Source organism: Uranotaenia lowii, chromosome 3, assembly GCF_029784155.1.
Source record: "Uranotaenia lowii strain MFRU-FL chromosome 3, ASM2978415v1, whole genome shotgun sequence".
Classification (NCBI taxonomy): Eukaryota; Metazoa; Arthropoda; class Insecta; order Diptera; family Culicidae; genus Uranotaenia; species Uranotaenia lowii.
The window spans coordinates 116,675,425-116,688,494 of record NC_073693.1 but is presented as its reverse complement, the minus strand read 5'-3'; the positions used below and the strand labels follow the sequence as shown (position 1 = coordinate 116,688,494).

The window sequence follows — 13,070 nt, the reverse complement described above, 5'->3', positions numbered from 1 at the left end:
ATTCATCCAATTTCAGCTTAATTTTATTACGCGTGTTTGTTTTTCTAAATGCTCAACACAACACATAATTAACACAAGGCCACAAAATTTACATTTTTCTGAAGTGCAATGAATTAAAAAGGTGATTTCGACTAATTTGGGTACCCTGAATCTGAATATGAAATATTTCTATCAGCTTTTGTTATTTAAATGATTTTGAAAATAAGTTTAAAGTATTTGAGAAATTTCTGCATTGTTTATACAAAAATTCTTCTAAAACTCTTCTGCGAAAAAAGTTATAGAAGTTTTATGTTTTTTTTAACTTTTATCATTTATCAAATTTTTAAGAAGTTTTGAACTAAACTGAACTTTAGATATTTTTAAGAAAACATTGTGCAAGTTTCAACAAATTTTTTGAATAAAATCAAGTTGTTTTTACACTTTCTACAGTAATTTCAAAACTACTTGGAATGATTTTAGATTATGCATCATTTTCGTCCCTTTATTGGATGAAGTATGACAAACAGAATCAGTATAAGATTATTTCGTATATGTAGGTTTCTTAGTTAATCAGTTTTCAAGGTTTGATTTTACTTAAATTTGATACATTTTAAAACTCCTTATCACCTAAACTCAAAGTGTTCGACCAAATTTGATAAAAGATTCGAGTTCAGAACGCTTAAATCTACCAAATCAATCATTAAAATGTAAGCCCCAAAATACTGTAGCCTTGAGTCATCAATTCAATCATGTGAATCCTTATGGTGAAACGTATTTATTAAAAAAAAACCTCCAAAAATGTTTCATAAAACTTATCTATTTCATTTTCATATTTTGATTAAATTTTGAAATAATTTTACCGAATTTTAAAGTGCAGTTTTTTTTCACAATTCTTTATTTAATATGCCGAAAAGTCAAAATATTTATGTTTTAGATACAAATTTAACAAATTTGTTTTTTTGTCAATTCTGAATTTTTGTGTACTTGACACATAAGCCCTTCAATCTTTATTTTTAATAAGAAAAACAAAGTTTCAACCTTCTGCTCTTTCCAGGACCCAATATTTCAATCCCAAGTGACAAAATACCCAGAGCTTGTAATTTTAAACTTTAAAACATGTGATTGAAAATATTAAAACTTGTTATTAATTTTATTTAGATAAAATAGTCTTTTATGGATCGATAATGATTTTTAAGTTAATCTTTATAAGTTTAATCATGATTTGAAGAAAGCAGCAACATTTAACTTAATTTTAATGCGAAATGTTAACTAATTTTGTATTTGCTTTGTTCTTTCAGTATGTGTTGTAATTGGAACTCCTTATCTTTCTATTTTTATCTGTTTTCATTGATCATTCTCAAATTTATCAATTTCCCAACACTTCCTTGTGAGTATAATTGTGCATGAAGTTATTATTTTGAACTTTAAAAATGAACTATTTAAGTCATTTATTTTTCTATAAATAGGTTTTTTCTCTGACTTTAATCACTGGCACTTTTCAAACAATAATAAATATATCTATTTTTTTTTTATAAAATTAAATTAAAACTTCAATCATTGAATACATTTTCCAAAGTTCAAATTGGGGTTTTCAGTTATCAGAAATTCTTATTTCTTATCGCAATTCAATATTTTTTGTTCAAGTTCAAAATACTACAGCGGAATTTGTCAATCACCTTTCAGTTGAAAATGAAGAAAAGAATTTTGATAAAGATGAATTAAAATTTAAAATTAAATTTAAACTTTCATTGTGATGTCATATCACTGATATGATTTGAAAATTTTATTTTTTTTATCAATCCAATCTATTTTTAGTTTGTGTGGTAACCATGAGTGAAAAACGGTGTTAGAAATTTCTTTCCTTTTTGTATTGTTTTTTTTTTGGTATTGCTATTATTTTTAGCTAAATTTTAAATTCGAATTCATCAATAAAAAGCTAGGAACTTGACCAACAAAACCCACTCAAAAAATTATACGAACTCGGCCGAACTCTTCAGGTTATAACTTACTGAAAAAAGGCATTATTTTGAATACTTTGTAGTATATTTCCTTTCATAGATGAAATATGTATTTGATATGTTCCACAAAATTATGTATTTCAACAATTTGAACAACTTTCTTAAGTAAACGACGTTTGGAAATCGTATACTTAAAAAGATAATCAATAAAAACTCAAAATTACTTGTATTATTTTTTTAAATGCTCGTAGCTTTTATGATTTTCATGCGATCTTGATGGTGTCTTCAACAAAGTTTCTTTTAATAATGAGATCTACAATTTTTGTGTTGACTTGAAGTCTCTAAACTAATTATTTTAGGAAATATTTTTCTTATTTCCCTTCGAGATGGAAACTCACTTTTTTCTTTCAAGAATTGAAAAAATATGAAAATGTTACGAAAACATTAAATTTCTACCGTTTACTGTTTTTTCCGCAAATAATTTTGATCGTTTATTAGATGCATTTACCCCTGTATGCGTAGGCTATTTCAAATAAAAAGTTGTTAGATTAAAATCTTGGACCGGAAAAGCCAAGAATTATATTTCAAAATGTTTGTTTTTGTTTTAAAGTTTCATGAAATTTCTACGTTTTTCGTTATTTTTGAGTACGTTTTTGATTCTTTATATTATTTGTTAAACTTTATCAACATTCAAGAACGTTTAAGCAAAGATATAAATTTGTCAAAATTATATTGGCCTTGTAAATGCGGAAAGTATAAGATAATGTTATTTCAAAAAACCATTTGACACATGTGCCAAAATCGAATGTAACCAAAAACAGAGGCTGGGTCATTCGGCTGAAAGTCTTGATACCAAAAGCCATTCGGCCGAAGACATTAGGATAAATAGGTTATCACGTCAAATGGGTGATTCGGTCTAAAGTTATCCAGCCGTAGGCTGTTAGGTCGAAAGGACGGAAGGCCGAAAGGTGTTAGGCCGAATGGCCATTAGGCCAAACGATATATAGGCCGAAAATTCGTTCGAGTGAATGGACGAAAGACCGAATGGATGTGAAGCCAAATGGACGTTAGGCCGATTAGACACCCTTGGCGCTAGTCCACTTGTCAGGCCGAATGGTCGCTAGGCCGAATGGTTGCTAGGCCATTTGGTTGCTAAGTCAAATGGTCGTTATGCTGAATGATCAGTAGGTCAAACGATCATGAGACCGAATGGATGTTAGACCAAATGAATGACATCTTTGACGCTAATTTGCATGTTTGGTCAAATGGTGGTAAATTAGTTGGTTGCCAGGTTATGGGAATGGTCACTAGGCTGACTATTCGGCTAAACGACAATCCGGCCCTACAACCATTCGGCCTATCATCTCTTTGACCTAGTATCCATTCGGTCTAACGAACATTCGGCTTAACAACCATTCAGCCTAGCAAGTACCGCAGCGCTAATGTCATTACACCACTAGAACCGATGTAAAATTGCCTTTCTATAAATTTATTTCAAATGTAAGCTTATTGTGTTTATGTTTTCGATCAGAAAGATGTTAATAAATTATAATTTTTGGCTTTTTACGGTCTGAAATTTTAATCAAACAACTTTTTATTTAAAATATCCGACGTTTCGACCATTTTTGGTGGCTTTCTCAAGGGAACTGGAAGTTTATTTAAGTATAATCAATTTTGAGCATTGTAAGTGGACTGTACTGAATCGTGAAAATTCACTTATCTGTCTGCTGTTGTTGTCAATATCGTTACTTTTAAAGGCTAGGTGTCCTGTAGTGAGTTGGTTAGCAAAAATATAAAGAAAATTCAAAACTCACACATTAGACCGATTCAAATCCCACTTACCAACCAAGAAAGCTAACATAAAATCCATAGTTTGAAAAGTACGTTAAAGTGCGACCATAGGAAATCGGATGAAAAATAATCTTTTCTATCCGGTTGAAGTTGCAAGATTATAATTTAAAAATATGTTTGAAAATACCCCCCACAGAGCTGCAAATACTGGACCTAGCCGTTGAAAAAAAAAAACGATATTGACAATAACAGCAAACAGATAAGTGATTAAACACATTTTAGAATAGTCCACTAACAATGCTAAAAAAATAATTATACTCAAATAAACTTCCAGTTCCCCTGAGAAAAACCAGATAAAATGGTCGAAATGTCGGGTATTTCAAATAAAATCCATTGCAAAATTGATTTTTAAGGTGTTCAAAAATCTGAGAAATGGGGATTTTTTTTTATTATCTGACAATTTGCGCCGGGGGTCATCAGTTTATTTACATAGTATTCCGTCTCACGACATAACTTGACGAACATAATTCCTAAAATTCACTCGGTTCATAGCAACCGTTCTCCAATTTCTCGGGCACCCCACGTTCGCCAGATCACGCTCCACTTGGTCTAACCACCTTGCTCGGAAACAAACAATGGTCGAACAACTGCATTCACATATGGAGGAAGTGCGCACTTCTAACAACATGGAAACAAAAGAACTTATCAAAGCAGGTAAAAAACACAATTTTTTGAAAAATGGTTATTTCAAATTGACAAAAAATCTAACCGAAGCAAACTCAAAAAATAAAAATGTTAGAAATCTGAAAAAATACATGTGTTTTAAGTCGCAAAAATGAACCAAATTTTCAATTTTGGGGAAAATCTGAAGACCCCCGGCGCAAACCCATCAGATAATAAAAAAAAAAATCCCCAAATAGCAAATTGACAAAAAGCTCGAAAAACAGCTACTTTGAACTGAAAATGTGTCTAATTGCGTCAACTTTTAAAAATTTATCCAGCATTAATTAATCAATTTAGAGGGTTCAGTGATTGAAAAGTACGGTTTTTCACCACTTTTTCACATTTTTTTGGTCATAATCTTAAAAAAATTAAAAAAAAAAACATAACCTTGTGCGCAACGTATGGCTTCTAACTTTTTAGAGCATTTCGTAGCTGATCTTTAATTTTTTTTTCCGAAACACATTTTTTAGGATTTTTTTCCTCAGACTTTGAATTATGGTAAAATTAAGTGCTGTAGCTGAACAATGTCTGAGAAACATATTTGAGATACATCACGAGGTTTCGACGAATGCATTTTGAAACAAGAGAGATATAGCGGTTTTGGTCAGGAGTGTGAAATTGGCACTTAAGGGACTGTAACGGGTAAAAATGTCTGGTATGGATGAGACGTGCTATTAATTTGTTAATGTTACTTGGGGGTTGTGTTACATCAATAAATTTTTGAGTCAGCTTCAATTTTGCTGACATAGTGAAATTTATAGACGGTCACGATCTATGATAAAAAAACGTCATTTTTTTTAACCTTTTTGTCTTCGAGCCCAATTTTTACAGGCCTTCAATATAATATCCAATATTCCTCTTCATAAAGAGATAGTAAACATGTACAAGATTCCAAAATGGTATCGTTTAGGAAAATTGGTCCAATTAATATGCAGATATAGCTATTTGATCATTTTTTTTCGTAAAGGAAGGTTAAAGGTTTAATGAGTATGTTTTTTTGTTATTTCATGTTCATTTCTACCTTTTGACGAAAAATAATTTCTGACTTTCTGTGATTTTTCTCAATAATTCTGTGACGGTTTTGTGATACATTTTCTATCAATGTCACATGTCAAATTCAGCCTTTAACATTTTACTCAAGAAAAATTAATTAACACAATCAATTTTATGATTTTTTTTCAATTCAAAAATAATAATCCTAATTTGACATTGACATCAAAGATTAAATTTGAAAAATCGTTCAAAATTTTGAAATTTTGTGAAATCTGTGAGTATTTCCAAAATTCTGTGTTCTGTGACACAGATTCGGTGATGAAAATTTGCTCAAAATTCAGTGAAATTATAGATTTTTCTGTGATTTTGGCAACCTTGGTTCATGGAGATCGGCATGTATCACGGTGTGTTTCGTAGAAGGACTTAAAGAAAAAAAATACAGTTACGCTAATTTTTGCATGGGTAGAAAGTAGAGCTTCTTCCGGTTCATTTTCACCGAAAATTAAAATATTTTGTCGGTGACCCCCCATACAATTTTTTTTTTTGAAAATTTTCTATTTGAAATCTTTAAGAAAAAAATATATTTTTAGTGTTTTATAATTTCAGAGGAGCTAATTTTCTTAGTTTTAACTTTCAATACCCTTAAATTAAACTCAACAATGTCATTAAAAACTTTGAAAAATTTTCAATTTTTTTTAAACTAGTTACAGAGCTGTTTAACATAAAAAATGCTAAAAAAGTATCTTCGTATCCTAAAAAATAAATTTAAAAATTGTCTGGCAAATCCTGTCAGTAGTCTGAGAGGGTCAAATTATCTGAAATTATTAGAATTATCTAAAATAATATGAATCCATTTGAATCCATAATTTTTAGATTTTTTGATTGTGGCAACACTGGAGGAAATTTAATTGAAAAAAAGCTCAATGATTTAGAAAATTAGTAAACATTAGGAATCGCTATAACTTTTTTATGATAACTCTTATCGTAATGCGTTCAGGAGTAAAAACGTTTGCATTAATTTAAGCTTTGAAAAAAATATTACGATAATGAATTTTGGAAAGTTAACGATACGTTAAAAGACATCTTTGATGAGAAATCCGTTTTTATACTTCTCCTGTGTTAAATGTCTCAAAATTCCAATCGCACTTCAGACTCAATGCAAATCGCTACAGCAGTTCAATCTAACTTAAATTTTGCTTGTTTCTGTCTTTTGATACAATTATCATAATAAGCCTCTAGTTTGCTTTAACCTTTTTAGTTTTTATTAATTTCTAGCCCAAGTTTTGAAACCCTGAGGCACTCTGTGATTCTTCCATTTTATTCAAAGAGCTAGCATTACTGTTAAGATTAAATAATCTTAGCTTCCACGATTTCCAACCCACTATATTATTTGAATCATCTCTTAAATTCATTGTTTTAAATAAAATTTTACAGTTTTTTGGAAATAAATTTATTTAATGGATGAATCTAGTCTAAAACTGTGATAAATTTGGAATTTTTCTAAAAAAATGCATTTCAATGTTTTTGTCGATCTTACATGTACAAAAATTATCAGTATTGTTGGCAAAAGTAAATTGCAGATTATCGATAGCAAACTAGCCTGCAGCGCGTCTGATTCATCATATTTTGTTCATCCCTTACTTATTTTAATTATTCTACTGTACACTGAAGGTCACTTTATTATTAAATAGAACCATAACTAAGCATTAATGTTACATTAAAACAATCATAACTTCTACAATTGTATACCAATTATGGCAAAAAGTATAGAAATCATTGATTTGAATAAACCATAGAAATCCATAAAAACAAAAAAAAAATTAAACGCATAAATCAGGTCCAAACCCGTCGATAAAATAGAAATTTCTCTAGATTTCATCGTTTTTTGATCATTAATATGGATATATCAGCAGTACTTCAATTCTTAAGCAAAAGTGAAGTTCAAATGATTAATAGAAAATTTATTCACCATCAATATGAGAAAAAGAAATTTAAAATAGATGTTATGTAGCGGAAAATAAGCAAATTTCAGTGCAAGTACTTGAACTTTTAACAAAATTTTATTGAAAACTGGTCTTCTTAGATATGTTTAAATCTAATATTTATCTTTAAATTTATTTTAAAAATGCCGTAAACGAGTGGCATCATCAAAAATTAAATTTTTGTTTTCAAAAGTGCGTACCCATATGCATCAGAGCCTGCAAATATTGTGGAAATATTGCAAAAAACAATTTAAAAAAAATATATATTTTTATTATTTTGTTGGAAACCAATCAAATGGTGTTGAACTGTTCTTATTCATGTATCATAACATTTTTTAACCAGAATTAGTTCTCCAAGATACACACATATAAATATATATTCATGTTACATTTGGATAACACCAATAATAACAAGGATCTTCCAAATAATAAAATTTAAAATAAAATGTTCATGTAAAAATAAGTTTTTCAGGAAGTCCAAATCACTTATCTTTCCAGGCGGTGAAATTTTTTATTGTTTCAGAATGACAAAATATTTCAGTAAAAATAAAAAATAAGTTTTCCATGAAAAAAGTTACTATTCCATTGCATTGGAATAAATTTACAGGTAATAATTTCTAAATATGGACTACAAATCTTCAAAAAAACAAAACGTATGAGGACTCACCGACCAAATATTTTAATTTTGCCTGAATATGATTCAGAAAAGGGTAAATTTTTCATTTCTGAAAAAATTAGAGTTACTGTATTTTTTTTTATCAACTTCCATAAAAGCACCGTGGTATGATTCTGTAAAGAATGAAAATATTCTCTTTGGTTGAGATTTTGAAATGATAGGGTAGAAACATTAGTTATTGAAACGGTCACTAGACCGCTGCAAGCTTCGTATGTAAATTTCAAACTCTAAAATTTGTACACCTCCCATAACTTGTTTTGGTAGCTTTTACTGCCAGAAATAGTAATCAAATTTTTGGAAGCGATCCATCCAGTCCTGCATGAGCGCAACGCGTTTTAATTTTGTATGGAAATTCGTATGGGAAAACAAAATTATTCATTCAAAAATCTCCAAAGATGTACTAAAAGCTCCAAAAACTATAACTTTGGATGAAAAACACTTCTTGGTTCTTAAAGTACAATTCATGTGAACAATGCAAAAACCGAACTTGTACCCCAGAAAAGATATTCGATGTTATGCAAATTTTTTGTTCAATTTTTTTTTTTAATTTTAGCGTTTTTGACTGCTTTTTGAAAGCCGTGTAGCCATAGAATAAAAATTAAAAAAACTCAAAAATCTGTTTTGCATTGCCAGAGAATTTATTGATGAAAACTATTAAAAGCTCTAGCAAACAAAGTCTGCCATTTTTCAATACTTTTCAATGGATTCAGATTTTTGTTGTATGTGTGGTGTGGTTATAACTTTTTTCATGAAATACTTAGCTGTTTGTCATCTTAGAATAAAATGAAGCTAAAGAATAGTAGAAACCAAAAATCAAAGACCAACTTCATTTCAACCTTATTTGAATTTTCTGATGTGCATAAATTTCGTCTTCCATACAAATTTCCATACAAAATTGAAACGCTTTGCGCTAACTTAGGAATCAACCAAATCATCTAAAATTTTACACTGATGCTTGGTGACCCAAAATGCATCGAAAAAAACATATGGGAACAAAAAGTCACTTTTTGCAGCGGTCTAATGGTCTTAGATACTGAACACTGTCTTAAAACACGAACCAATTAAAACAAAATAAACAATAAACAGTAGAAAAAAACCGCTGAGTTTCTATTGAGAAATTTTTTGGTCGGTTCAACTCTTGTTTTTCGAAAATTGAGGACTCGGAAATCCACATTCTGCAAAAAACGGAAATATGTTTGAAATTTGACATGGTTTTTTGACTGAATGAAGAATACAATCATATTCGATTGAGAGAAAAATCGGTTTAAAAACTAAAATATTCAATGAAAATATCATGAATAATTTCAAAAACATCTTTTTTGATGATTTCTGGAACATTGCACGGTAGTCCAGATTGGTTATTTAGCGAGAAAAATGAATAACGATGAAACTATAGGTTTTAGACAAAATGTGTCTCCCCGTTATAGGATTTAGACAAAAATCCCCATATTTCAAATTGGAGCAATTGAAAAAACTAACAAAGACATTGTTGTGTAGTTAAAATATCAATCTATAATTTCTGGAATAATTCCAAAGACATTTTTTAGAACTCGAGAAAAAAAATTCAAAGCGTGTTAGTTTTCAATACAAAATATCACATTTGACTGACCCTTCAAAGAAGAGCCCTCTCATTATTTGCGTAAAAGATACATTTCATTTTAAAATTTATGTTTTATGCAATAAAAAAGTAATATTATTTATCCCCATTTTTTACCATTATGGTCAAGTTTGTTCAAATATTTTTAAAAAACGTTACTTCAAATTTTACTACTGACGATGGACATCTTCCAGTTCTACCACTGAATGAAAATGGATTCCGTTTTACTTTAATTGAATTCAACGATATAGTTATAGCAATTCATTCAATCAAATCTAACGCCATGGGCCCAGATCGAATTTTGCTGAAATTAAAAAAAATCCATTTTGTTTAATACTTTTTGTAAGCTGTTTAACTCCATTTTCAAATCAAATTAGTATCCATTAGTATGGAAGGTAACTAAAATTCTATCTTAAATGTAAAAATATAGAAGTAAAGATCTTTCAAACCTTCGTCTTATTTGCACTGAACATACTGACTGGACTCTCGATTTCGTTTTTTGGATAATTTTTCCAACAGTAGGTAGTGTCGATTCCAGAGTGCGCATCGATCGATTTGAAGAAATGGTATCCCAGTTATAAAGTGCCACCCAACTTTCAAAAAATATAGGCAATTCCTATGATAAAATCGGACTGTTTAGCCCGATTTCGGTACTATCTTTTCTCAATTCCTCTAATCTACTTAGCGAGTTTCAGTCAGGATTCAGATCGAAGCACAGTACCACTACAGCGTTAGCTAAAGTGCTCGACGATATTCACAGCAAGGTTGACCAGAAGCATCTGTCCATGTTGCTGACCATAGATTTTTTAAAAGCAGTCTCACTTGTAAAACTTCTTAAAAAACTCTCGTACCAATTTATGTTTTCACGAAGTGCTGTTTCATTATTAGACTTTTACTTGAAAAATCAAACTCAGTTTCTATCATTCAAAGATTCTCTGTCTAGTTGTGCTCCAGTTATATCAGGAGTTCCTCAAGGATCAATTTTAAGACCAATACTCTTTTCTCTATTCATAAATACTTATTTTGATGTTATAATCCAAAAAACTTGCAGTGGACATCGTTTATAAATGCGCAGTGCTAGAAAATTTTAAAAATAGTTGCGTATGCCCAAGTAGGTTTAATTCACATTTTTTACCTGTAAGCATAAAACTAATACTGGTGAAGACTCTTATAATTCCTCATATGATATTTGGAGCCGAATTTCTAGTCGGCGAGCCTTTGCTAATAATGAACCGGCTAAAAGTGATACTACAAAGTTGCATTCGTTTCATCTTCAAATTATCTTGTTACCGTAGAGTTAGTCATCATCAATCACATGCTTTAGGAACTTCTTTATATAATTTATGTAAATTGAGATTATGTATTTTTATCTATAAAATCATAAACTCAAGAGGCCCAACTTATTTATCAAGCAAGTTTATTCGTCTTAGAAGTAATCGCTTTTTTTAATTTTACAATACAGCGTCATTATACCGAAAACTACAATAAAACAATTCTTGCCGGGAGCATTGCTGTTTGGGATAATCTTCCAAACAGTCTAAAAACAAGTAAAGGCAGAAACACAATACAGCGTCGGTCGTCGCGTCACGTCAGCGGTCAACGCTGTCGATAAGTACTAAAACGCGGACGCGACGCACCCGCCGATTTTTGCATCACAATTTAGCGTCAAGAGACATCTAAGATGTCTCTTGACGCTGAATTGTGATGCAAAAATCGTCGGGTGCGTCGCGTCCGCGTTTTAGTACTTATCGACAGCGTTGACCGCTGACGTGACGCGACGACCGACGCTGTATTGTGTTTCTGCCTTTACCTTATACTACATGTCCAATGAATAACTAAATAAATAAAATTAATGTCAAAAAATTTCACTTTCCTTGGAAATATACTTCGACCATATTTATATCGATACAAACTTTGAGTGTTGTCACAAGGTAGATTACAAATGCTAGCAGCTATGACATAGCGGATAGAACTCAAGTCTACTATGCCAATGGTTGCGAGAACGAATCTCTGTCATAATGTACTATTCATTTTGTGGTTTGGTTGTTCACACGAGTTTATTGTTTGTTATGACTTAGATGATATTTCTTACATTTTAACATCCAATAAGTGGTAAGTTATTTCTGACAAAAAAATCTTAACTTAACAGTTTTGTTTCTTTCCCCTGTTCGGGTTTCCCTAAACGAAGTTTCTTGGTATCGGCGCTTTTTGTTAAACAGAGAGCTAATTCATTGTTTTGACAGCCAACAAAAACAATCGATAGGCTAATGTTAGGCCCTAGCAAATTAAAAGGGCAATTGACTGGTAATGACACGTAATATACCTGCACACGTACATACGTTTGCTGAAACGAATTCGCGTCTACACGACGATAACCTTGGATGAAAATAATAATTGGTTGGAAAAACATCTCTGCTGCTGATTTCGTCGTAAAGTTTTGTTCGGACATCAGAGGATTAAGCAGATGTTCCCGTGTCAATCTTCGAGCAAAACTTCAACACAATACCGCACAAAGATACATCATTCAAATGAACCTTCCTGAATGCTTTTGTATCGGAATGCTTCCTTTTTTGAGTCGTCTTTTTTTGCTTCTTTTCTGCACCTTTGTTGAATGATAAACATACACCCCAAAACTCTAAAGCTCAGGTAGAAAAGAGTCTCGATTTGTTCTCTTCAGACTTTTTTTTTCGTTTGCTGATTGATGAAATATTCAATTCGAATCCGTTGTACGTCATCGGGGCACATCTTGTGAATTCGAAACCTGCTTCAATCAAGCTTCGACCCATTTTCTGTGACCAATCGAAGCGCTTTCGCCAATCGATTTCATAATTTTTCTGCGTTATTGTTTCATGTCCTCAAGTAATACGTACTTGTTGGTTACTCCTCACTGCCTACCGAAGGCCTGGATCGGTCGTTTTCTGTCCCTTGAAAGGTTCAAGTATATCACCTCCTAACACTCCCGATTGATTCGATTGCACAAATTGCAACGCTAATTAATCGAACGGGGCAATCCTCCGCACAATAATTTTGCAACCTTGCCACACAACCCAAAACGCCAACGAGCACCACAAAACACTTGATAGAACATACAGCGATTAGTCCGACGTATTCGAATCACTCTCTCTAGTTAGTTGTCTGTTGCGTTCGCCGAGCGATATGAATATGACTTCATCATCTGCCTTCAGGTATTTTTAGCACTACGCTTTGGGCGATTTTTCCTGCGATTCAGGAAGGAAACAGACAACGGAGGAAAAAAAATCGTTCTAAGCGAAACCAACACCAGACCAGAGTTCAGCTCTTTTTTTCTGTCTTCGGTTTTACTTCAACACGACAGTTTGGCGTGCGTGCTGCTTCTCCACCTTTTTGCAGTG

The 13,070-nt window shown here is 31.5% G+C and overlaps 1 protein-coding gene across 1 annotated transcript in view; it reads right to left on the bottom strand.

The window, feature by feature from the left end:
* Positions 1-13,070, bottom strand: part of LOC129754367 (LITAF domain-containing protein) — a 32,029-nt gene extending 18,959 nt beyond the window's left edge. Inside the window, exon 1 of the mRNA XM_055750382.1 lies at positions 12,570-13,070. The gene's annotated coding sequence lies outside the window, so the exon portion shown is untranslated. The remainder of the gene's footprint in view (positions 1-12,569) is intronic.